Source organism: Melozone crissalis, unplaced genomic scaffold (assembly GCF_028551555.1).
Source record: "Melozone crissalis strain CALT ecotype California unplaced genomic scaffold, PUWL_Pcris_2 ptg000059l_1, whole genome shotgun sequence".
NCBI lineage: Eukaryota > Metazoa > Chordata > Aves > Passeriformes > Passerellidae > Melozone > Melozone crissalis.
In genome coordinates this window covers 2,137,332-2,164,363 of record NW_026535837.1, presented here as the reverse complement: position 1 = coordinate 2,164,363, position 27,032 = coordinate 2,137,332, and the positions used below count along the sequence as shown (strand labels likewise).

Genomic DNA, 27,032 nt, shown 5'->3' with positions numbered 1-27,032 from the left:
AAACTTGTTCCATTTGTAGAAATGATGTGAAAGAGCAGTGTGACAGGCTCTGCTCAAGAGCGGGCTTGTAACCTTTTCCATTAATTTCTTTTCAAAGAATTGCTTATTGAAGGCTAAGCTGCTTTTTATAAGCCTTAGAGGCTGAGTGTGTCTTTGCCCTTTTTTATTATTATTGCTGCTCCTCTCCCTTGCTCTCTTTTTAGGGAAAGCAGTTACTGTACAGTGGTGGTGTTTCTCTCTCTGAGACAAGCCCAGCATCAAGATGGGAATTCTGTCACCTTTTGGCAGAGGTGGGATTGCATACAGCAAAGTGGACTAGAAGAGATCCAGTTCTGTTGAATTTCCCCATATTCCAGCCCACAGGTTTACCCAGGATCCAAGCAGATGTGCTTGAAAGAATTTGATTCCTTCTCCTCATTTACACACGTTCTGGAGCCAGGGCTAAAAGGCTCCGCTCAGTCTCCACGTGTGGGTGAGCAGCACAAGAGCTGGTGGGAGGCAGCACAAGAGCTCTGCACCTCCCTGCAAGGCCCCATCCACATGCAGGGCTCCTGCACACATTCTGCCCTAAGTGTTTGTGTGAATTACAGTGGGGTGGAAGAGCCTGGGCCCACTCTCTGTGCTCTGTGTTCTGTGTCAGCAGACAAGGTGGGTGTGTGTGAGGTTAGAGTTAGGGTCAGGGTTAGGGTTAAGGTTAGGGTAGCCTCTTTGTCCTCCCTTTTTGTCCTCCCAGGAAAACGATATTCTGGCTCTCTCCTGGTCCTCAGCTAAAGCCTCCCTAGTTGGTGGGCAGAGTCTTGCTTGCACACCAAGCAAGCTGAGATGATTTTCTTAAACTGACATCCCTTCCCTGAGTTTCACTAAAGACTGGATTGGAACCCAAACACCAATGCTGCCTTTCTTTCAGTTGCTAAAATCTACTAAATCACTGGAGTGCAAGAAAAAATAGCACATTTTTTGGGGCCACCAACATGATTTTGTCCTGAAAAAGGAGATGTAAGGTCCCTGAGTGCCTGGCCCCTGCCACCCATGGAATGAGGCCTCTCATGCAGACAGCCACCCCACAGAAAATACAGGATTTCCAGCATGATTTCTTCTTAGATTTCTTATTCTTCTTGAGCTCATTGCTTTTTTCTTTCCCACAATCCATGGTGCTATGTCCAGCTCTGGAGGAGCTCCTGCAGCTGGGTAAACACTCCTGAGTGAATGGGGCCCTTCACAATGGAGCCACCAGGAAATCCAAACACTGTAAAGGCCAACAATTCAGCAGGGACATAATCCTGTCATTACAGCTCAAGCACCAGGAAAACACAGTCTGAACTGAGTTGTACCCCAAACAATAGGTTTTCCATCCCACAGGTCTCAAGGAGTGGCTCTTTCCTTCAACTTCATTCAGCCATTTTGCAGATGGATTTTGGGATGTCCCCCATCCCCACCCTGGATATTGGGATGTCTCCCCATCAGATTTTGGGATGTCCCCCCTCCCCACCCTGGATGTTCCAGCTACATTAGGCTGCACCAGCCCCACTGCCCTTACAGGCCTGCAGTCCGTGTGGAGATGGGATGGAGGGATGATAAATGCAGAAATATTACCTGGTTGAATTCTGTCCATGTTTCTGCACGGGTGAATGTGAATTATGAGAGTGAGTTTACTGCTGATTTATACCAGCCAGGCTGATGGAGAGATGGGTCAGGTTGGCTGCTTCCACAGGCACACAGGTTTATGGGCTTTTAGGCAGCGGGGTGAGAGCAGAAATGGAGGAGTCTATTCCATAAAGTTTTTCCCTGCCATGTGGGAAGAGATGCCAGTGGGAAGATGACACTGGAAATCCAGTGTCATTTGCTTCTGTCTGTGCATTTGTACAGTGGCTTTGTCCACTGTGGTCTCTTCTGATTCTCACATTCCTTCCTTGGACCCCTGCAAGCTCCCTTTCCCCAGGATGTACTAATCATATATATTTTTCTGGAATGCAATCACATGCAAAGCAACTCTCATTAATCTCTGTCCATTGCTTCAAGGCAAACTTCCTTAGCTGTAAATTGCAGATTTTACCAGGATCTGACCTTGAGCAGAGAAGCCAATATAATACATGCTGATATGGGCAAACTGGCTGTGAGTCTCAAGTGAGCAAACACCAAGCCAAATCCCAAAGTCCAGAATTAGGCAGCTTTATAGTAACTGAGGAGCTGGCTCACTGTGCTATTGGCATACAGGGAAATTAATCATATCCTGCAACAGCGTTCACAGGATGTGTTTGATTTATTACTAATCCTGTACACCCTTGCAGCAGCTGATGTGCTGCCAGAGGGGGCTGTAATGATGCAGCTGGCACCCCTGTCGTGGCAGCCATCAACACTGCCAGGGCCTGCTGCTGGATCCATCATCCTCAGCATCTCCTACCTGAGCTGAAAAATCAAGCCCTGGAGCTCAGAGTTTAAGTTTGCCTCCTATATAAATAATATTTATATTTATATTTATATTTATATTTATATTTATATTTGTATTTGTGTTTATGTTTATATTTATTATTGTTATAGCTTCTTATACAAGGATAAGAATATATAATATGCCCAGAGCGAGGGAGTATGTGTAAAATAATAAATATTTGAAATAATAGATATAGATATTAGATACTAAAATAATATATACTTCAAAATATTTGGATCTGCAGGACAAAACTGATCTTGGCTCAGCCTGTGTGAGTTTCTATCCCAGCTGCCCTGTGCTGGGCACTCAGTGGGGAAGCTGTGCATCACCCTGAGGCCAAGATGGTTTGTAATTGAGAATGGAAAGACACAGCTAGAGCAGTGCTGTCTGCCCAAAACACATCTGACCCTCATGAGATTAGGCCATGGAAAGAGGATATGGAAGAAATTAAATTCTCATTCTCTGAGGGTTTCTTGCCTTATTTCAGTCCTGGGCCTTGCCTGATAAAAGGCATTTCAGATTTTAAAATTCACAACCCAATGTTTGGAAAATTTGAAATATATTGACTATGGCAGTTTTTATATTACATGTTTTTCTTAAGCTTTTAAAAAAATTGCAAATTAATGCCCATTTGTTGGGGTTTTTTTCAGTAGGGAAACAGTTTGGGGTTTTTTTTCAGTAGGGAAAGTCAAAATAAATTGTGAATTTTCCCACTTTTTCAGAACCACATATACTCCTAGCAAAACATAAATTTCCATGGCATTTTGTCATGGGTACTTTCTCTGCCAAAACACTATTTTCATCAGCACCTTTCCAGTTTACCCAAGCAGTCCCTTTGCTCAGGGAGGGGCTGGTCATGCAGCCAGCACTAAAGGTGCCTGCTGACCAGGAAAGGGCTGTGTCACTCTCACACCAATGGCACCACTGACTAAAGGAGATCAGACTTATCCAGTTCAGCTCACTCCCCATGGAAAAACCTGCCTTGTGCAGGGCACCGGGGTCTGATTCTCAGAGCAAGGATGATGTGTTTCCATGTGTAAAGATGAAATGCAAGGTAAGACAGCTTCTGAAGGAAGTCTCACTGAGCTCAAGGTTGCTTCAAAAGACCTTTCTTCTCTAGGATGTGCAGTCATGGCATGAGTTAGGCCTGGCTTTAAATCCCTCAAAATCAGAGACTGAGTGGTAGGGCTGGTTTAAATGCACATAACTCATAGCTGTGGACATCAAGATATAAGGCTTTACCTGTTTTGTTAACACTGGGGCAGTGTTTTTGCCTGACATCCCTACCTCCTTCCACCCTGGCCAACAAAGCAGAGGGAAGCTGGTGCATGGCAGGAGAGCCTTGCATCACCTGGAGGCCCTTCCCCAGGGCAGGGTCCTCCTCCTCCAGCACAGACAGGACATCTGTGCCCCACTCTGGGGCAGGGATCCTGGTCAGGCACGGCCCAGCCTGGCTGTTAATTATCCCCCAAGGAAGAGGAACCCGCTGAGTAAATCGTGAAACCAGGGCTGTCAGCATCGGAGGGGATTCTCACTGGGATGACAGGCATGACCTGCTTTTCATGCTTTCTCCTTTTACTTGGTGACATGCTGTCATTCAGTGAATAATCTGGAGTTTTTCTCTCGGGGGTTTCTCCCTTGTTCCTTCAGCACTGAGGATAACCAAGGTGGGGATGTGGGGCAGCAGTCACACAGCTTCAAATGCCCCAAACACAGTCTCCTGCAGCTGGGTAACTCTATTCATCCTGGATCCATAAAGGCTTACTCAATGACAATGGTACAAAATGCACAGCACCTTCAGGATTGCCTTCAAAATCCCTTCAGCATGGTCACCCACGAGCCCTAGTTCTCACTGAGATGCATCCCACACCAGAGCAACAAATATCCATCAATTTTGCACATAAACATATGCACATGTATGAGGAAGAGTCCTTAAAGCAAGCAAACTGCCAACCTTCCTGCAGCAACCTTTATTGGTTTTATGGTTTTATTCTGTGGGCTTGTTCAGAGAGGGAAGGGTGGGTTCTGAGTAAGGACAGTCCTTGTTGTGTCAGGAACGGAAATACCAGCCTAAAAACCCTATTCAAACACTTCCGAAAAGTGGGGTTGGTTTTTAGCACCTAGGATTCAGCACTTACTTGCACATCACCCCAAATGAGTCGCCTCAAGTTAATGCAGCCCTGAGTCCCCATTTCAGCTGAACTGAGATCTCTGTTTGCATAAATGTGGCATTTAGCACAAGGTCTCTCAGCCCTGCACCAGGGCAGCATTAGGCCCCAAACATGAGATGTGGCAGCATGTTTAGACAGGTGGACATTCAGGCCCCATCTCCCAACCAAAATCCACCATGTTCAGCAAAAACTTGCTTTAATCCCTTCTAGCTCATCAAGCTGTTGATAATTATAAATCATAATTATATTATAATAGTAAGCCATCAATTACTAGAGACTACAGAGAGAGAAATGAAAACATTCTCTAAATTTATGCTGTTGCAAAGTGTTTTTGACAGACTCTGCTGACGGCACCTTGCACCTGCCATACTGAGCACAACAGCAGGCTCAGCACAGGTCACTGCCTAAATGGGGGTTGAATTTTTATTTTATACAGTGCAGATCTTTAATCCTGTAGGAAAGGAGGCTCAGGGGTGATCTTATCTCTGTAACTACCTGAAAGGAGGCTGCAGCCAGGTTGGACTCTTCTCCCAGGTGATAAGTGACAGGAGGAGGGGAGATGACCTTAAGGTGTGCCAGGGGAGGCTCAGGTTGGACAGGGGGAGGAATTCCTTCACAGAAAAGGTGATGAGGCTTTGGAATGGGCTGCCTAGGGAGGTGGTGCAGTCACCGTGCTGAAGGTGTTCAAGGAAAGCCTGGATGTGGCACTCAGGGTCATGGTCTGGTTGACAGGATGGAGCTTGGTCATGGGTTGGACTTGATGATCTCAGAGACCTCTTCCAACCTCACTGAGTCTGTGATTCTGTGATTACAGTAGGGTCCAGCAAACAGTCTGGAGCACAGGGAGAAACGTGCCCTTTCACAAGCATCTTCTGTGCCCACAAAACACAAAAATGCCAGCTCCTCCTGCCTGGACAATGTGGATGCAAAGCAGAAGTAAAAGCACTTTTTGCAGTGATTGTTTTTTTGCAGCCATCCTCGGGGGAATCATTCCCCAGGAAGCCTCAAGTGGCTTTGGGTACCCAGTGCTTTCCACAGCTGCAAGCTCAAGAAAAAGCCAGAGCACCATGGCTGCTCAAGAGAGGCAAAGCCCATGGAAAGTTGGGTTATATTTATGATTTTAGACTGACTGGCACCCTCAAACACCCCTCAGCAATGCTGTAGCCACAATTATGGTCCTTAAGCTGCTGCCAGCGGTGCCAGGGCACTTGGTTGGAAAAGGGAACAGTGAGACACAAGCCACTGCTCCCATTCCATTGCTCAAGCTGCCAGTGAGGCACACAGCCCTGTGTGCATGGATATCCATTGACAGGGGCTGTGCAGAAGGTGCTGGGTTTGTCATATTTATGTAAAAATAAATTAAAAAAAAAAACCTTTAGCCTTTGTTTCAGATGACAGGGGTTTGGGCAGGCCAGCTCCCTTGGGCTGCTCTGTAATTCAGTCTAAATGCCCCTCTCTTCCCTTGGAGGTAACCAGATTGCACTGCAGGTTAGCCACAACCTTCAGAAAACTGAAAAATGCACTGTGTCCACCATCCTTTGTCAAAACACTGAATAACAGCCTACCAAAGTTGGTAAATATTCCAAGGAAGACACAGGAGGCCACAAAGTGCATGTTTCATCAGTGGCCAGTCCAACATTTGCATCTGGCAGAGATCATACTCTGCACCCAGAGCCATGTGAGTGTTCAGCTTTAGCATTGTGCCTTGAATGCATTTTTCACCCATCTCCTCATTTCTAGGGATGCCATTATAAACACAAGACCTGGTTTTATTATTCAGTAGCAAATCAATCCAGCTATGCTGAGCACAATCCAATTATTGCTCGTATTTACAGGAGGCTGAGGAAGTCATAAATAAATGAGCATGGTATTCAACATTTCAGTGCCACCCTAAGCACCCAGACCCTTGTTGGCTCTGTGAGAAGGGCTTGGTGCAGGGAGGATTTTTGGCAGCCAGGCAGGGCAGCACTGTCAGAAGGCAGGTTGTGGTGCTCCATGAGGGCCCAGACAATTGCAGGATAAATGAGGGGTAAATGCAGGTATTTTTTTCCTTTTCCCAGCATGAAGGTCAGCAGGGGCCTCTTCCTGCCCCAGTGGGAGCAGAGTGAACCTGTGTCAGTCCATGGTGCAGGAAAGCCAGGAAAAGGTGCCCTGTGAAAGCCCAGGCAGCTCCCATGGGGACAGGGCTGAATGCTGGGATCACTTCCCTTCTCTTACCACCATTCCCAAAGCATCCCAGATGTTTGGTTTTGGGTTTCAAACCTTATTTTGAGAGGGTTGGGGTTGTTCAGTGGAAATAAAGCATCCTGCAGTACACTAGTTACTCATTACCTCGTTAGCACAATGATGTATGAGCAGCCACACAAGTACAACGATGCTCAGCTGCAATATAAACACACTCACTGCTAAACTGACTCATTTTAAAAAGTATTCCTTGCATCTGGCTTTCTTTGGGATTGGTTTTTTCCCCCTCTGTTCTATTATTTTCCCCCAGATTGCTTTCCTACTTCTAACTTCACTTGTCCCAGTTTGTGCAGGCTGTGCAAGGAGGGGAGGTGTCCCCAGGCAGGCAGGGACCTGCCACACAGAGCCTGTGTCCATGTCTGTGTCGCTCTCCATCGCAGTGAAAGCAGCCCAGAACTCTGCCCTTGCTGTGATAGTGGTGAGGAGGATGCTGCTGTTTAACTTGTGCACTCATTTATATTCACCTGTAGGGTCAAACAAATTATTTTTTCTAAGTTGTTGTTGGTCGCAGACATCTTTTATGAAAAATCCTTTCCTTAGGATTTTTCCTCCTGAGAAGCCAAGAGGCCTCAGGAACAAAATGTAAACATTGATTATCTGCTGCTGTGGAATGCAACAGGTGGATCTGGGATTGGTCTCATGTGGTTGTTTCTAATTAATGGCCAATCACAGTCAGCTGGCTCGGACAGAGAGTCTGAGCCACAAACCTTTATGATCATTCCTTCCTATTCTATTCTTAGCTATCATTCTGATGAAATCCTTTCTTCTATTCTTTTAGTATACTTTTAATGTAATATATATCATAAAATAATAAATCAAGCCTTCTGAAACGTGGAGTCAGATCCTCGTCTCTTCCCTCAACCTGAGACCCCTGTGAACACTGTCACAGTTGTTGTTGCTGTTGTTGTTACTACTACCACTACTACTACTATTATTATTATTATTATTATCATCATCATCATCATCTGTTTCTGCCAGGGAGTGTATAAAAATGACATTTGCAATTCTGCACCATCCCTTTATGTGATTTCGTTCCTGGTCACTTCGTACTGCAGAAATCAGTTTTCTTCACTAGTTTGGAAAAAAAGCAAGTGAAGCATCAAAGCAGGTGGCAGCTTCTTGATTCTGTTTGTCAGAAGCAGCAAGCTGTCCTCAGCCACCCAGCAGTTTAAGGATTTTGTTTTGAGGGAATAAAAGGATGAAAGGGAAATGGGGCATTTCCTATGCATTGCCTTGTTTATTTGCTTGGGCTTGCTTGTTTCTCTGTGAGAGGAAACCAGCAGGAAAAATAATTTCTAGTGAAAGCTATGAAAAGGGAAGACTTCCAGATTTCCCTCCAGATATTTTGCACAGCTCTACATAAAGTATTTAGTAAGCTGCTACTGAAAAAACTCCTTTTAAGGGTTGTTCTTCCCATTCCTGACAGCAATAGATTGGCCTCTTATGGGGTCTCCACTCTCCAGGTCTGAGTGTTGGCTGGATTTTAGCTGAAATAACCATGTGAAATGTTGAGAACTGGCATCCCTGTTCTTTGGGAGAGCCTTCTAACATGGATACAGGGCATGGAAAGCCACAAGGAGCAGCCAGGTCCTGGTCTCCAGAGCTTTTCCCATGGGGTTGAACAGCAGAGCAGTGGCTGCTGCACACTGTCCCAGCTGCTCTAGAGAATCAAAGGCTAGAGCACACTGCACACAGATCCACTGCATCATCCTTAAAAGTTATAAATCTAGTGACAAGACTTGAAAAACCTCCCTGTTTCTAGGTAGGCTGGAGCCCAGAGCCCTGAACTCAGAGCTCATGAGATCTCTCCCTTGACTCAGGAAGCGGCAGCAGATTTCTGCGGACTGGCACAATCCTCAGACTCGACTGTAGGTCTGCTCAAAGTCTGAGTCTGTGTGCTCTTCCTAGAGGGTTTATTTCTTCCTAGAGGTTTTATTTATTTTGTCCTTGGTGGAAGCACCCAGCCCAGCCCTGGCAGCTGCAGGAGCAGTGCTATAAGGGCTCTGGGAGTAACCACAGAGACAACCTATGCGATCACCACTGGAAAAACCCACCATTCACCACCAATTATCACACTCCAGGTCTCAGGAGAGGCTACAATTATTCCCTGCTCTAAGTCTAGAGCAAATCAGCATTTTTCCAGTAATTGCAGTCTAGTAACTATTGTAGATGTTGACTTTTTAATAGCAAACACTGCTCAAGCATTAGATTTACAGCCATGTTAGTTAGCTTTAGTGACTTGGGAATCAATTACCTTGCTGTGGAACATGACCAAAGATTATAGGGTAGCCCATGTAATAATTTACACTGCCATCTAGGAGGGAAACTGTACCTCCAGTGTTTCACACAGACAGACACCCTGTTTGCACAGCAATAATTCCAGTAATAACAGCCATGAAAAGGGAAAAGGGGGAAAGCAGTGACTACAAAATAGGGGGAGAGAGCACTGGGAGGTGTTGGGAACTTTGCCATTCTCAATTATTTTTCAGTGATAATTAGCATTTAGTTAATGACAGTGTCTCCCCAGTTTAACTCACCTGGTTTGGTGCTGCCCAGGAGAAGGCTCATCCCAGCCCAGCCTCTGTGTGTGTTGTGCCATCAGCAGCACAAATCCCAGTGCCAGCCCTCCCTCCCTCACTCACAGCTTGCCCTCCTGGTTGGTGATTTCCAGGATCATTTTTCTAGGCAGCATTTTGCCCATTTTCTGCCCACCTCTCTGCTCCCCAGCACTTGTTCCCACACTTGACTCTTTTATCCCACACAGGGTAGGAAAAACTTGTGCCTATTTCTCCAGGTCGCTCTGCACAAAGAAAACATCTTTCCTTCAGCTCCTTTGAAACAAGACCACCCAGGTCAGCTTTTCAGTCTGTGTTTCCAAGCAAGTTATGGACAAAGAGCATTTAATTAATGTTTTTCCTCCTGCAACCAAATAGCTGCTGTGACCCTTTAACTATTGGCTTTGTTCATCTTTCTCTCATTTATTTCCCATTTATTTCAGTCCTCCCTTCACATGAAGCTGGCAGCTGAGCTTTTGGAAGCATCCAAGTACAGCAATCCCCCTCATGAAACAGCAACCAGAAAAATTATATGAAAACTGGTTACTGTCATTATAAAATGAGCTAGGACAGAGTCTTCCATATGCAAATATACATCACCACACAATAAAAAGTGTATAGTAATATATCAGACAATTCCCATGACTCTAACCAGCAGAGTTTTCAAAATTACTAAGGTTCAAAAAAATTTAAAATAATGGAATTAATAAAATGCATATAGTTGGGCTCTATTCTCCTTCACCTCCTGGATTCAGCCCAGAAAAGCAGGTTTTCAGAAAAATGTCATCTACCATGAGATTTGGCAGCCTTGCACTCTCAGGCCGTGAGGTCACTGTCACTGCAGCTGTCCCTGGGAGGAGGAGGAGGAAGAGGAGGAGGAGGAGGGGCACAAGTGTCTCACTGCAAGCCAGGGAACAGGAAAATTAGCATTGCTCTAAATGAGGAGCCTGAGTTACAGTGGGGAAACAGCATCACTGCCCCTCTGAGATGCTCCAGATCCTACAGGGATGTGTGACCCCACTCCAGCCACCTGCCCATCAGCTGGGGACATCAAGCCAGGGTCCCCAGAGAGCAGCACAGCCCTGCCACCATCCACAGTGGTTGATCCTCAGCAATCCTGTGCAGACAAGGCACAGGAGAACCTTTTATCATCCCTTGCTACAGCTTGAATATGCAAAGGATAATGCACAAATGCAGTCAGCTCTCAGTGCAGGTGTTTGTCCCAGTTTTGGGACTGCAGTTTATTTGTATTTAGTTGCAGTTAAGCAGTGATTGCAAACACCAGGGACTGTGGGGCATTTGGGTTTTATTTCCTCTCCAACTCCCATCCAGCTTTCCATGAGAATTGCTGCAGAAATTCTTGTTTTGCCTGAAAATATGTATTTCACTAACCATTACTGTGTTTAATGGTGTGCCTGTTCAGTTGCTTTAATACCAGCCCTTCCAACACACTTAATATGGAAGTGTTTTCAATGTACTCAAATTCTCATCAACAGAGTGCAGTCACCATCACTGTGTTCTGCAAAGCCAAACCACAAATATTAGTGAGTTTGTTGGATAGTTTACTTGCCAGGTATCCTTTCTGACCAGTGGAATATGCTGCTATAGCATATAGAATATGCTAACATTCTAATATTATAGAAATAAAATCGATAAAAATAATATAGAATAGAAATTCTTACCATATTTTGAATGAAACAAGCCCAAAGAGTAATTGCAAAAGGTGTCACTTTAACAACAGTTGATTTGTGTGCTATGTCTGAAATCTCTATTCACCTCTCATGGTTTAATGAGTTACACTTCACACTCTTAGGACAGAGAGAAGCATGTTATGATTAAACTCAGGTTATAGGTGGAGATAGAGGGATAGTACAAGATGAAATGTCACTGAGAAATAGGTGGGAGAGAACAAATTCAACCAACTGGATGTGGCACTTGGTGCCATGATCTAGTTGAGGTATTAGAACATGGGTTGGACTCGATGATCTTAAAGGTCTCTTCCAACCTAGAAATTCTGTGATTCTGTGAAAAAGAGGCACTTGCTTTTCCTTAGCCCAAAGACTGCAACAACACCACAGAACTGCAGAAACTACCATTATAGTAACCATGAAGTACTGGGGGTTTGGTAGTTGGGAAGTTCAGTGGAGCCCATCAGTGTTCAGAAACAAAATAATTCCTGTTTCTCACTGCCAGCAGCCAAGGTGGTCATGGGGAAAAGGTGCTACTACAGTGCCAGTCCCACATCTCACCTCTGAGGCAGTGTCAGACAGGTTGCAGATGTTCTCAAAGTGGGGATTAGATGTATAATGATGAGTTTTTACGAATCAGCACTGATCCATCCTTTCCTGCAGAAATGGAGCAGGGTATGGCAGGCTGAGTGATGAGAGCATTTTTGAGGCCACAGCAGCAAGGGTAAGATGTTCACCCTTTTAATGCACAGGCTCTGTGGTTTGAGACCTCCCCAGGACATATGAATTTCAGTTTCTCATCTCTTATTTTTGGGGGAAAATATCTTTGCCACTTATTTTACAGCCTCACAAATGTCTGCAAGGCCTGTCACAGTCATTAGGTGAAAGGCATAAAGAGTCCTCTGAGAGGCATCAATACTCAACTCTTGTGTCCCAAACAGCAGCAAGGACTGCTGAGTCCCATCCTGGGACACTTCCTGCCCTTCTCAGGGCTGGTCTGCAGCAGCTCTGGGTCTGTGTGTCCCATGCAAGCAGAGTCAGACATCCCAGGGACATCCCAGGTTGGTGAAGACCCCGGGATGCTCAGGAGCCAGACCAGCACTGTGCATGAAGAGGAAATGAGCAGGTTTTTGTGAACTAATCAAACCCTTCAGCCTCCTTAGCTGAGGGTTAACAGTCTGTGTGGTGACCACCCTGGGCAGGGTGTCAGGAGAGCTGGGGCTTATCCTGGTGTGCCTCAGTAATGAAAAGGAAATAGTTTTCAGATGAGCAATAGGAGCCCATGCTCCCAAAGACATCAGATAGGCAGCAATCAGAGTCAAGTTAAACAATAAATCAAGTAACACTGAGCCTTTGCTCTAGCAGAGCATCATTATGGCTGGTTCTGTGTTTATTTAGAAGAGATTAGCCCATTTTAAAATGTTTTCATATTAAATGTAATTTGGGTGTTTGTTATTGACTGGGTCTAAATGCAAACATTATTGGTCAGATAAATATTTTCTGACATACAAGATCCGTTCACTGCACTTTTATGACATGAGGCCTTCCTTGCTCCAAGATTTATTTTCTGTTCCCTTCCTCTCTTTGTGGGGATTGCTTCATAAAGATTAAAAAAAGTGTAAAGTAGAAATCACTGATAAAGCTGTCAGAAACGGAGCAGCCTTTGTTAATCACCGGTTCATTAGCTGGGGAAGAAGAGGGGTCTCGAGCCAGCACAAAGGGTTTGGTGTCACAAGGGCTGTGATTTATTCCCAAGTCTGTCTCTCCCCCTCTGTCTGTGCCCAATTGGGTACAGGATCTTACCCAGGTAAATTGATCTCTCCACGACTCCACTTTCCCATCTGTTCAGCTGAGGTAATGATCTTGCCTCACAGAGGCAGTGAAAACTTTCAATAAGAAAAGGTTACCTGAAAAACCACACCTGCATCTGAAATCAGGCTAACCCCTACTAACACCTACAGAAGCTTTCCCTGGGTTTGTTTGGGGGGCAAGAAATGGAGTAGAGAAAAACACTTAAAGAAATAAAATAGTATAGCTAAAAAGTAACAGAAATTGGAAAGCAAACTTACAGTGCTTCTTATTTCAATTGCTAAAATTGTCATTTTACTGTGTCACTTTAGTATCTCCTGAGCTCTTAAGGTTGCAGTTATGTATTGAAACATTATCTGAGTGACTTTTTATTTTTGCTACATTTGTTTAGAAAAATATTTTCATAATTATTTCGATGCCATTTTGAAACGTTTTCAGGATTTTCTGCAAAATGTGAAATAGAAAGCTTTTCCAACTGGTGTAAGTTTTGCAATCCTCAGTAGAAGGCAGTGTAAAACTACAGAAATATTCTTCAAATCTGAAATCATGCAAAGTACAAAGGCTATTTTAGTACAAAAAGCCAAACAAATGAGAATAAGTTTCATTTATTCCTCTGTGCAAAAGAGAGTAGTGCTTCATTATGCAGCTCAGTGCAAGAAGTGCATGTAGATTTTGCCTGACAGGAGGTACATTTTTGGGCTTGGCTCTCTCAGCTGATTCATTTGATGTCCTTCACAATCACCTGAGCTGCCTTTTGGCATATAAGAATGCTTCTGGCTGTCCTTCACCAGCACCACTCAGCTGCAGCACCTGAGGAAAGTGTGGGGGAGAATAATTTTGCCTTTTTCCAGCCTTGTTCTCAGGTCTTTGCCATTCACTCCCCATCTGCTCAGCAGTTCCCCTGCATGGATGAGGTTGCTCACTTGCCTTTGGATGAAAAAGGTTTTCTCTTAGGTTTTCTCTCACTAGTAGCATTTTACTTCTGCCTGCACTGGAGCCATGCTGGTGGTCTGAGAGCATCTCCCCAGGTGTCCCCCAGCCAAAAAGTGCTGTCTGCCAGCACCATGAGCATCTTCTGCAGTTCCTGTTCCTCCTCTGGGGAAAGGCCTCTCCATCTTCCACCACCACCAATCCCTTTTTATGGGTGTAAGGGGCCCCTGCCATGTCTGCTCCTTCCTACATTGCTTTGCTTTCAAGCCATTTCAGGTGAAAATGGCAATATTCTGTGAATAGGAAAAGTTTCTGAGGCAGAGCTTTGCTCGGCTCTGAAGGAAAGGGAAGCACGTGTCCCCTCTACCCCAGGGGAGAAGGGATTTGTGCGGACTTGACCTCCATCAAGGAGGGGAATCCCTCATTCCTTCTGTTCCTCCTGCAAGGACAGGCATGGCTCACAGCACGTTCCATCAGGAAGATTTCCTTCCTTCTTCTTCTCAGCCCCAGACCCAGGTGGGTGCAAAGAGGAAGGAACTGCAGGATTGTCTGCTGTCTCAGCATCACTCCACTGAGTCCTGGGTGACCCTGGGAGGGCTGGTGGCACACCAGGCTCCTCTTTGGTCCCTTATGCACACTTGAGCTGTTTTTGCTTTGTTTGGCCTCTCGGATGCCAGGATTACCCGGAGCTAACTGGGACACAGGCGACTTACACGTGGCTCCTGTCCCTTTGCACAGCAGCCCCAGGCAGGATTTGGCAGGCCAGGGTCATGGCACCAACCAGCTGGAGTTGGCTTGTCCCCACCATCCCTTCCAGCTGCCTCGTGGGGACCCAGCTTTGCTTCCCTGCCTAATAATCCTGCCAGCATGCACTTCCCTTGCCTAATGAAGGGAGGATTTATTGCACCAGCTCTCTGGGAACGTCGAGGTCTGCTTCCTTCCCTCTTCAGCTCTCTGAGACCCTTTAAGTACAGTCTGTGTGAAAATTAATCAGACGCCCTGGAGGCTTATTTTGTCCGAAGCTAAAGTCCTGCTTCTCCCTTTCCCCCCGCCTTTTGTGCCCCAATTACTTAAGGGATTGTCCTGGAAATTAATGAAAGCATGACAAGGGAATAACACCCACAGTTCATCTCAGAAGGGAAGTGTTTCTATGAAAGGTTTAACTGGAAACATCTTGTGGTTCACCCAGCAAACCTGGAGACCTTCCCAATGAGAATCATGCTGTGCCATGGCAGCTGGTGTTGCATGTGCCCTATCCTCATGATTTAGAGGTCCAGACTCAGTTATGAGTCAGGTCCTGCTCTGAGCATTTGCATTTTTCTTTTTTGAATGAGATCCCTGTGGTTTCCACCTGGTTTCCAAAGTCCTCAGCACGAATTGTCACAAGGTCACAATTCATCAAAAGCTGTTATAGAGGAAAACAGAGTGATGGAACAGGCTTGGTGGTGGTACACATAACCCTCCATCCCTTTTTTGCTGGCTCTGGTCCATGGAAGATGAGGGCAGCCTGGTGGCTTGGGTGACCAACTGGGTCACATCAGTCTTTTCTACCTCCCAGTACTGAGGTTTATTCAGTGTATGGAGGACACAGATTGCTCCAGATGAAAGGAGGTGATGCCATTGCTTCTTCTCCAGCCAAACTACATCAGAGCTCATGAGCAGTGACACCATTTTATACCATGAATTTCAGAGGGACCACGTGAATTAACCCACAGGTTAACCTGACATTGCATTTTCTAGGTCTGGCTGACCCTTGTCATGGCTACAATAAGTCAGCTGCATTGATTTACAGCGAAATTCGTATGCCTAACAGCTTAAATCATCTCTGGAAATGGATTTCAGCTCCCAAGTTACTTAGGCCCATGTTGCTTTTTAAGTTTTGAGGCTTTTTAACCTTTTACTGCCACTCAAATACTGAGAGTTGTGTTAAGAGTTGTGCAATCAATGAGAGTCAGGCCATTGAACACCTCCCACAGGGGGGCAGGCAGTTAGACACCTTCAGCAAATCCTGAATGTCCTTTGAAAGCATTTTCCTCACCTTCCGTGGTTTTCAGATGTGCCATATGGGGGAAATGGCATTGACTTCTGCAAAGCACTGCACCTCTTACAGATGCAAATCATGGAGTAAGTGTGAATATTACTCCATGGCATGACATCTCCTCCAGCCCGTTAGTGCTAATTAATGCAGTTCTGGGGGTAGACAGTATTCATTAAGCTTTTCTGAAACTACTAGAAATGTTCATGTAACAGCTCACACATTCTGATGGCACCCACAGTCCTATCACCACGTTCCCTGTAAAGTATTTTGGTTCTTTAATCTTTGCTAACAAGAGTGGGAATGAATTGTCAACAGCAATTCTCCAGCACAAGGCCATGGTGTTTCCTCCTAGCTTTATTATCAGGAGCCAAGACAAAGGAATCTGCATGTTTTTATTGTGGCACAGAGGCATCTGCTTGCTGGAAGCTGGATTTTGTGTATGTCAAAGTTAAATGTATGGGTTGCTGTTCAGTTTTTGGGACTTGCCATGATAGGAACCAGTTTGGCAGAAGCGTGGCCATTCCTTGCTTCTCTTCATCGCAATGACAGCAGCTTTGCTGCCTCCAGACTGGATGTTTGCTGCCAGGGTGTATTGTTTGGGTAGTGCCAGCTCCAGAGATTTTGTGAGATTATGGAATTTCCTTGAAGAAAAGGACTTCTGCTGCTGCTGAATTATAACTGGGAAATTTAGAGAGGAATGTGCATGAGGTGAATGACTTTTTTACCAGGGAAGAAACCCAGATCTGGCCCGTTTTTCTAGGAAAGAAGGGTGCAATGAATAAATCAGAGGAGCTGGGGCAAAACCCTTGTCCAGTTCTGAGGAATAGCCACTCTTTGTGGTTGAGTAATCACAATCAGCTCTTGGCAAGGACAATACTCCACTGTCTTTCCACATTATAAGAACAGCTCCCATTTCTAAGTTCTAAACTGTTAACTCCATCAGGTACCTAGAGGATGTTATCTTCACTACCCATCCAAGGCCCCACACCCAACACTTACCCAAAAGGATGTGTTAACATTTCCTGCAATAGTGGCAAATATTCCTGCTACATTTCCTTTATCCATCTCCACTTAGACAAGCCACTCATTTTTATTACAAATGTTACTTCATGTGGGAAGGTGATTTTTCCTTGCTAGTTCTAGTCAGGGTCAGGACTGAATTGCTGATTGGGTTCATGCTCTTCTTCAGCACTGCAGACAGAATCTCCTTGAGGTATGTTGTGTCCTCTGCTGAAGGAAAGAGCAGAAGGGCATTTGGGAGCCAACTTGAAGTTTTACCTTTTTCTGAAATTAGTAGGTTTAAAATTCCAGGGGGTTTTGCAGTTTGTGTTGTGGTGGTTTGCCCCTCAGTGTTGCTTCAGCAGCTGGATGTACACGTGGAGGAGATGAACACATAAATCCACAATCTTTATCCTTGCAATGGAGCCATGGACAGCCTGCATTCCCTGGAGCAGGCATGGACACCTTTGCTGCTTCTTGCCCCTCTGTCCTGACCTTGGGGTCGCCTCCAGAGCAGGGCTGGGGCCACCTCAGCTACTTGATCCTAGCCCTCAGCAGCCAGAGGTCAGAACTGCCTCAATATTTATCCCCTTAATCAAAGCCATCCCCTTGGGTGGAGTGAGCTGGGTGGGTGAGCCTGCCTGGGCTGCAGGCACAGCTCTGTGTTTATGCCTTAAAAACAGGAGAGGGAACTGTGCTGCTGCTCTAGCATTTGGTTGTTGTATCCAGAAGGATTTTGCAGCCCACTGGCCTCTTTGTGTCCAGAGAGTACATAAAGACTCATGGTCGACTTTGAGCCTGACAGCAAATCAAACCCAGCATCACCCCCAGTTAAAATGAGACATTCTGCTCCTTCACCATCATCATGTCAGGAGAGTGACTTTGTCACCCTTCTGTGGGGCAAAGAGGGAAATTCCCTGTATCCCATGTAAGTTCCAGACCCACCCTCACCATGAGCATCCTCGTGGTGGCATGAAAGCCAGCTGAAACAAATGAAGAAAAGTGCTCACCTCCACACCTCCCCTCCCAAAGCAAACCTCTCCCAGCCAGTCTGCTCCAGAGCATGGCACAGCTCTGGTTCTTACCCAGTGAGAATAACCCCAGTCCCAGAGAGAAAATACTGATGGAGGGGTAAGACAGTGGAACAAGCCAGAGCTTTAACCACAGGCGTGGTTGCTTCATGGTGTGAGTGCTTCATGCTGTGCATGTTTAAATCAATAAATCAGCACTTTTTGCAGGCCCACCCATACTGTCTTTCTTGACTGATCTAATTATTTAATAGTGACACCCTTGCATGAGGGTTACTCTCCTGCAATGTGTAGAGATGTTCTATTGCTGGGTAGCATCCCCAGTCTTTTACACCATCACAAGCTGCACCCTTCACCCAGCCAGGACCAGGGGGAAAAATCACCATTAGGGAGGCTGCCCTATTTTCCAGGGCTTCAGCCTGGCAGGAGCTGCTGTTTCCAGCCCCACGGGTGCTCGGGGCCCGGGGCTCTGCTCGGAGCACCCCCGCTGCTCTCGCCCCTCTCCGTTATCATCTCAAGGTGTGCACGCGTGGCCCGGGGGGTGAGCACCGCATCCCTCCATCCCTTCATCCCTCCATCCCTTCATCCACCTCCCAGAGGCGAGGGGGAGCCCAGATGTTGGCAGGCCCGAGCCAGGTTCATCTGTTTCACATGACCCAGCGCCAACTGCTGCTCGCTGCCCTCCTCCCTCCTTCCTCCTCTTTCCTCCCCCTCCTCCTCCTCCTCCTCCTCCCTCCCCGGCTCCAGCCTCGCAGCAGCCGCGCAGGAGCCGGGGGCCGGCAGGCGGGGAAAGGGAAGGAGCAGAAGGGGGAACGGAGGGTTCCGGCATGCGGGCAGGGAGGATGGGCCGGCCGTAGGAGCGGCGGGAGCGGAGGGCAGGGCCGCGCACCCCGCGCACCGGCGGCGGCGGCGATGGATGCGGGGCGGTAGAGCCGCGGCCTGGAGACGCCGTGCCGAGGCGATGCGCTGGTGCCGGGCTCGGAGCTGAGGGGCCGCCGGGGCCGCCGAGGCAGCGGAGAAGGTAACGGGGTCTTTGTCTGCCGAGGGCAGGCCAGGCGAGGCGGGCCGGGGCTCTCCGCTCGCAGCCCCGGCCCCCGGGGAAAGCCCAGCCGCAGTGTGCGGGCTGCTCCACGCCCCCTCCCTCCATTTACCTCCAACGGGGAGAAATGTGGGCAGCAGCTGCTTTGCCTGTCCTTTCAGAAAAACCCATCCCCAGCCCCAAACCCTCGGGTTCGGTGGGCGAGGAGCGGAGCCGAGCGCGGCGGCGGGGAAGGAGGAGACGGGGTGTGTGTGTGTGTGTGTGTGTGAGGGGAGAGGAGCCGGAGCTGTGATTTCTTCCCCCCTTCCCCAGCAGTCTGGCTGTCTGTCCCCACTGACGGCCAAGATGGACTGCTCCTTCCCTTCCCAAATGGCTGCAGCAAGTTTAATGCACAGCCGGGGGCTTCGCTGAGGGGAAAGCCCCCCGGCTTGGTTTTCCTTTCCCCCCATGCGCACCTTTTCGTGAGTCGGGAATAGAAAAGTTGCTCCAGATTCAGGGCTGGAAAAGACAAATGTGCACAGCTCTGCTTCCAAACTGTGCCCGTATGGGAGTGCATCTGCACGCCCTGCAGGCTGGCTCGGCTTAAGGAGGGTTCTTGGCCGCATTGTTACCGCTGGCTGCTGGGGATGGCGGCAGAAAAGTTGTTTCAAACCTCTCCATAAAATTTCCAGGAGAGACAATTGTTTCTAATAATAGCGCTGGCAGCGGTTTAGCAGTACGGCGCACACAGATGCGGAGCTATCTAGCAAATCTCTCGCAGGCAAGTGAGGTCGCAGGGAAAGCTGAACTCCCAGCTCGCTGGTTTGGTTTGGGGTTTTAAAACCTTGTCCTGAACAAAAACGCCGGCACCGCTCGCCCTTTCCAGCGGCCGAGGGGGTGTGGTGCCTGTGCCGGAGCGCTGCATCCGTGGGCTCGGCTGAGCCGGGCTTTCCCGTGCCTTGGGTATCGGGAGGGGCTGGATCCCGGCTCTGCCCAGCTCCAGATGGATATCGGGGTGTCTCGGACCCGCTTCCCTCCGGATCGGTGCCCGGGGGTGATGCGCATCCCCACCCCGTGCATGGAGGGGTCTGTTAGGGGCGTGGGTGTGTGTGCCATCTTCCCTGCCTGGAATCGCCTGCCAGGCACCAGAGAATTCCCGAGGGAGCTCAACCCCCCTGGCTGGTCCCTTTCTCCTTGGGGTGGTGGCAGAGGGCCGCTGGGGGCTGCTGGCTGTGCTCTCACTTGGACCGTGATGCCGACCCTGGCCGGGCTCAGCCTTGTGGCTCAGAGCTGCTGCTGGGCTCGACCCTCCTGGCACAAGTTACAGACCGCCTGTTCTCCTCTAAATATTCATATTTGAAGGTGGTTTTAAGCATCAGTGCCAGGCAGGTATGGTGCCACACTCTGCAGGAGGGGTGATTTCTGCAGCCCAGCTGTGCTGCTGAGCAAGGAGCTGTGGCAGAAGCATTTGGAGGCAAGGACTTATTGCTCCTTGGTACAAGAGGGGATGTTTTGAAGGGTCTTCAGCTCAGCACCACCTTGTGCCTCTGCTAAGGTCAGCTGTGTCCCTCAGAGGACCAACCAGGCTGAAGGAGCTGGCATTGCCCATCCATCATGCCGTGTGATCAGTTTCCACAGAAGGGAGAAGTGCACCAGTGGAGCAGAGCATGTGGATTTATGCATGTGAAAAATAAGCATTTTGTTCTTCAGTGAATTTTTGTTCTAAATGCCCAGGCTAAAAATATGTGATCTCTCATCTTGAGCATAGATGCACCAGTGAGCCACTCACAACCCTTTTGGGCAAGCTACTCTTGACTCCTTGTAGATTATTTATGGTGGTCCTGTTGTTGCATGTCTGAACTGGTTATTGCATTAAAAATGCAACTTGATATTTGATGATACCTGTGCTCACAGCACTGGGCTGCTCAGGGCCCTACAGCACTGCAGCATCACTTGGTGCAGAGAGATCCTGTCAAACTGTTCAGCCAGGTCAGGAGCTTCAGCCAGTGCACTGGATGGTATTCAGAGGGACATAACCCTGGGGAAGACTTCCGAAGTCATGGAATCTAGTCCCACACATCACGGGTAATTGCAGTGGTACAGACCCCCTTGGTTGCTGCTGTTACTGTGTGAGCAATGGCAGAAGGCTTGGATCAGTTTTGAGCTTAACAGCAAAGCCAAAGTAAAACTGCAGGTGTGGATGAAGCAGAAAATGGTTTATTAGGGAGAATGGAAAGGGGCTGGGGAGTCACTGAAGTCTCAAGCTGCAATCTGTCAGCACTGTGAAGGAAGGGTCATGCATTGCAAAGGGGTAACACGTGGGGAAGGTATTAAGGAGCCTGTTGATCCAGCATTAACCAAATTTGGGGTCAGGGCTTAGTGGTGTCCCCTGAAGATGCAGAAAGGCTCTGCATGACCCACTTCTTGTGAGCTGGATTGCTGGGACAAGCAAAGGCTGCTGTGATGCACAGGGTCACACTTAGGCTCAGCTCTTAGGAAACTTGGGTGTCTTTTACTCTAAACTCTCTGTGTTTGAGGAAATCAAGGTTTCTGCTATTCTGAGCTGCACCCAGAATTTCCATCTAGCTGGGAGCCATCCCACAAATGCCCATTTCTTTGGAAGCTGGGGAATGTGCTATGGGGTCAGCCAGAAGAGCAGATACCTGCATCTCCCTGGGATGATCCCCATGCCTCATCATCACAGGCTGGGGTGCACAGCTGGCTGCCAAGGTCACTCAGCAATGCCAGTCTCCAGCCATCCTTGCTGGCTTGCTCCTTGCAGCATCTGGAGGCGAGAATTGCCCTGCAGCCCCAGGGCAAGCAGAGCACAGCAGGCAGCAAGGTCTGGCAAGGTTAAGCTGGGATGGAATTGCTTACAAGCCTCCTCCAGCTCCAAATCCCAGGTTGTCCCAGCCTCTGTCAGGTTCCCTAAGCCAGCAGTGCATGGCCCAGCATGGCCTCAGGGACCACTGCAGCTGGCCACATCCACTGATACTTCTTCTGCTCCCAGACTCATAAAAACTTTATCCTTAGTCCTCCTGTAAATCTCAGTATGTGCCGTGTCCTAGAAAGACACAATTTGGTGAGGCTGCACAGTGAGCTGGAGCCCCTGTCTTCTTTTCAGGGGATGAACCTTGTCAAGGACCAAAAATGACTTTGATTGCTTTTCTCTCTGATCTGACGCCGAGGAGGGACCCCAGACAGATATTTGATCAGTTCTGAGCTTCTGGGAGCACTTTCATGTTGATGAATTGCAAGCACACAAGTTTTGATCTTGTCTCCTGTGCTCCAAGTCACCTTTGCACCCCACCTACTCACGAGTGGATGTCAGCCCGAAGGTTTACTCCTTGCCTGTGTCTTCCTCTAGTAGAATGCCTGCCAGAAAAAATAGAAGACCCTGATGTACCTCCCCTTCCCAGTGCACCTCTCTTCATGGCTGTGGGATGCTCCTCTGAGGCCCCAAGCCTGGTGCCAGGTGCCCTGGGTGTCTCTCTGTGGATGAGGTGCCCACCCAGCCCTTGCCCAGCCTTAAAGTGGGAGGAGGCCAGAGGAGCTGGGACCATCTGATTCCCAGTGCCACCAACAATGTCCTTGTGTACAGCCCACTCTGCTCCTTTCCTAACAGATAGACAACACTTCTGCTTTTGTCCTGAGGGTCTCTGTGACATTTTCACACAGTGTGGAAGAGTTGCTGTGTCCCCACGCTCAAGAAAAGATCACTAGTGTGTAGCTAAATTATCTTTTCACCCTCTGCCTGCTCTGGTGGGATGAGCTGTGATTTAGTGTAGTAATCTTTGGGAAAAGTTATTGAGGCAAAAAAAAAGGTCGGCAAGTTCACTTTTTGTTACTTAAATTCACTGTTTAAAAGGTCCAATGAAAATCTCCTGGAAAGCTGCAAACCAAAAAGAGGTTGATATTCCCATTTTGGCTAGAGAAATCCTTTTGTATGTACACTTCCACACGTGATCCCTAACATTTTGACAATGGCTGTTGGGCTTGCCAACCCACCAGGCTCAGCCTCTAGTGTTTGGATTATTTATTTATTTTTCTTCTTAGAAGTCTGCAGATCTCCCAATCAAAATAAACCCACCCTTGTTTGGGTTTGCTGGCCGTGTGGGATTGAACGTGGCTGCAGCTGTGCCACACACACACACTGTGAGCACTGCTGGCATCCCATCCTTCCAGCTGAAACATTTCATGCAGGAAAGGGCTCTGCAGATAGTGGGGCAGCCACGGGCTGGCCCTGGGTTTGTGCAGGACAAGCAGGGGATGGAAAGCTGCTGCATCAAGTGAGCAGCTTGGTAAGGCAGCACAAAATCTGCAACGTGGCCCCTGTCCTAGAGGGGGGAGTGTGGATTGAGCTTTTTCCACATTTGAGCATGGTTTTGTCCTTGCTGTGCATGGAGGATGTCTGTGCTGGCTGCCCCCAGCCAGGGCTTTGTGAGAACACTCATCATCCCAACACGTGGCTGCCACGTGTGTGCTCACACACTCATTTCCTGGTGAAATGGGGCACACAAGGGGACAGGGATGATTTAGGGGATGTGTAATCAGACACAGTGCTTCCTTTGTGCACACACACATCCTCCCCCAGCCTGGAAGCGTGCTGGAAAATAAATCTGGAGGTGGCTTCCACTGTCTTCTGCAATTCTGGCCTGCAAAATCCAAAAGAGAAGAAAGTTATATCTGAAGTGGCCTGGGCTCTTTGGGATGCCTTGCATCCCTGCTGGGGTGATTATGCAGTCAATGAAGGTGTCACTTGGGCTTGTGCTGCAGGAGGTGGTGGGAATTGGGAAAACTGACTTGTTCCTCACCAAGACCAGGGAGAACTGCCAGATAGCACCAAGTCAGCTTTGCCTCTGTGTTGCACCATGGAATGTGCCTTCTGGAGTGCTGATGGCAGTTCTGAGGGAAATCTGCACATCCAACAGTGCTGGGCTGTGTCCTCACTTTCTCAGTCCCCTGTCACAGGCACAGCTGACTGTGTACATGGCAGAAGGCTGCTCCAAAATGGATATTGAATCTATTGAATCCTAGGAGCTTAGGGCTCAGGGGTATCAGATTCAGCTGCTGAGTTTGCAGACATTGCATCAGGCTGTTCCCTCTTCTCTTCCCATCCTTAACTCTTTTGCATTGATTCTTCATAGTACTAAAGATCTGCTGAGTTTAGTTCCAGAAAGGAACATCCTTCCCTGGCTCTTAAAAAGCAGAGGCATATAAAAAACAGGTTTGTTTTGAAGTGTTTATTTCAGGTCTCTCCTCTGCAGAGGTTACAGACTGTCCATATTTAGTATGTCATGATGCAGAGATGACCTGGTCTTGCTGCACCAATAGCCAAAGAATTCTCAATACAGGTGGGGCAATATCCTGGCATTAGTCAGGCTGTGAAAGGGGGTATAAAAGCACAGGCTGTGTCCTGAAAGTAGTTTTCCCTCCTTGAACCCTAAGTGGGGCTAGTCTGAGCCCTAGCCCTCCCCAGAAACACAAGTGTTTGTACCCCCTTTCACAGCCTGACTAATGCCAGGATATTGTCCCACCTGTATGGAGAATTCTTTGGCTATTGGTGCAGCAAGACCATCTCTGCATCAGGGCATCTCATGACATGCTAAATATGGACAATCAGGGCTGGAGAAAGCAGGTTGGACCCCATCATGCCCCTCATCCAGGAGTGCAGGAAGAGCCCTGGGAGATGTCCCAGCCCTGCTGCCCCACTCAGCAATGGATGCACTCAGGAGCAAAGTGGGAGCAGAAAGCACCAAACCAGGCTCCTGCAAGCAGGACTGGTTTCTGCAAACACCTGCATCTCTGAGGATGAGTCAGCTGCTTGTCATCTGAATGTGCTCTGCATCTCACCCGTCCTGCCTGTGAAACGCAGCTCTGGGGGCTGCTGCCCACCCTGCTCTGACCCTGTCAGCTGCTGCTGCTGCTCGGGCAGAGCTGCTGGCAGCTGCCCAGCCCGGGCACAGCCACAGCCCTGGCTCCCAACATCAAGAGTGTGTCAGAGCTGCTGATTAGCAGTGGCTGGAAACAACCCGGTGACATATTTTCCCACTGGAAGCATATCAGTTCTTGGAGTGTTATTCAAAACAAGAAGGGGAGAAAAAACCAGCAAAACCAACAGTTCTGTACACAGATTACCATTTAGCCTTTTTTTTAGTTCTTTCACATCTGGAATGGCTTTTGTAAGTGTATTTTCTATTATGTGCTGTGTATAACAGGCTCAGTGCTGTCCCTTGACCTGCTGTGCTGCAGCACCTGAGTGATGCAGTGCCCAGTGCCTTGGCCCCATTGATCAGGCCAGCACCCTCACACCCCCCAAAGCTCAGTGATACACCAGGTACAAAACACCCAATGAGCACTAAAAGGACACTTCAAGCCATAAATCTTCATTTGTCCTTTAGAAATATTTCACACATACTATCACTTCCACTGCCTTGGGTCACTTTGGTCATCTTTCTATGAACCCACATTGATTTTTTTTTTCCTCTGGCAAATCATATTAGTTTCAATAGCAAATAAATTGTCCTGTTTTCTTCTATAACTAAACAAAACCTCTTGTGAATGTGTTCCCAGAAGACTTGGATGCTCTCATGTAATTACACCCTGTCTGCATGCACAAACAAGTGATATCTGGAACATTTTGCTGAAAGTATGCCACGTTTCAAGTGTGAAACTGTACAAAAAATTAAAATTTTATGTGTGTTTAAAAGGAATTTAACATGTCAGATGTAGGAGAGATTAACAGACAGGATAATACCTTTGGGGAAAATAATAAAAATAATAATAATAAAAATAATCACCTATTGCCATGTACTTTATTGCCACATGGTCATTATCTTATGATGACTCACAGTGCTTGCTGCAGAATTTGGAAAGGAATGAACCAGAAGGTGATCAGGAGTCCCTGCAAAGAAGTTTTTGTGAGTTACAAAGGTTTCAAGTCCCTCATTGGTAAAGGATTTCCCTCGTAGATAATTTACATCGTTTTCTCTTTGTGTCCTTTGTGCATAGCAAACAGTGAATACAGAGATCTTCCAGGAAAATCAAGAACCTTCACAGGCATATTTTTGTTTTCTTGAAGCACAAAAGTTGCTGAAGCACCTGTGCCAAGACCACTCTGCTTGTCCTTGTGCAAAGACACCAGAGATCCTTTATCCTCCTTCCCTCTGGGCCTCCCATTTTAGCTCTGCTGCTGATATTTATTTCTTTGGGCTGCATTAGGGACTGGCAACCCAAATGATGGATCACAGCTCTCATATGCAATGCTCAAACATGGGCTGATACTGCAGAACTTGCCTTAGAGGGATTATTATCCAGAAAATAAGTTCACTCTGGGGGAAATACAAAAAGAAAAGATCACCAAATAAAGATGTTCTTAGATTTTGGCCGAGCTGAGTTGGATCAGGAGAAGTTTATGCACAGGACAAGTTATTTTGGATGTTAACTGGGAAGTTGGCAGCAAGGAGGATTGTCTACCTGTTGTCTCATTACCAGAGGTATGAGGGGGACTGTTTTTGCAATGTTTTCTTCTTGTGATAGTGGCAGTTTTTCAGTCTTTGGGCATTCCTTTGGCATGCAGAGGAATAGCATAGTCTGGATGAGCAGTCCCAAGGTCTGTAAGGTGGAATGAGGCTGTGGGCTGCCCTTGCCATTCCCCTTCCACTTCCCATAGGATGCAACCCTTTGGCTCTAGTGGTTTCACATGGATCCAGTGGTTTCACCAGACCTAAAGATGCCCTAAATGTGACCAGCTCATCATCTGCTCTGTAAGAAATGATGGAATTCTGAGCAGGACTGCAGCTCTTTCTCTCTCACCAGGGCTTGGTGCTGGCTCCAGCAGGAGCTGATATTCCAGGTCCATGAGGCTGTGCAGGGAAGGCTGTTGGGAGAGGATGGAAGCCCCATCCCCTGACTCATTCCAAACTCATCTGCCTGACAGTGCAGCCAGCAGGGAAGAGCCCCAAGCTGGGGGGGGGGGGGGGAGGAGCAGCTGGGCTGCCTCTCTTGCACCATCATTTATTATTTATTATTTATATCCATTGGTGGGTGCAGCCAGCTTACTGCACATGCAGAAAGGCTGTAGGAACAACATGGGCTTCCCAAGTAAAAGTGGAGGAGACAGCC

At 47.6% G+C, this 27,032-nt stretch overlaps 1 protein-coding gene across 6 annotated transcripts in view; it reads left to right on the top strand.

Moving 5' to 3' along the window:
• FRMD4A (FERM domain containing 4A) overlaps positions 1 to 27,032 on the top strand; it is a 378,398-nt gene that overhangs the window by 204,775 nt on the left and 146,591 nt on the right. Inside the window, exon 1 of one of the 6 annotated variants that reach the window (XM_054287525.1) lies at positions 18,801 to 18,911. The exons of the other annotated variants lie outside the window; for them this stretch is intronic. The gene's annotated coding sequence lies outside the window, so the exon portion shown is untranslated. Of the gene's footprint in view, positions 1 to 18,800; positions 18,912 to 27,032 lie in introns of those variants that run through there. 6 annotated transcript variants of the gene reach the window in all.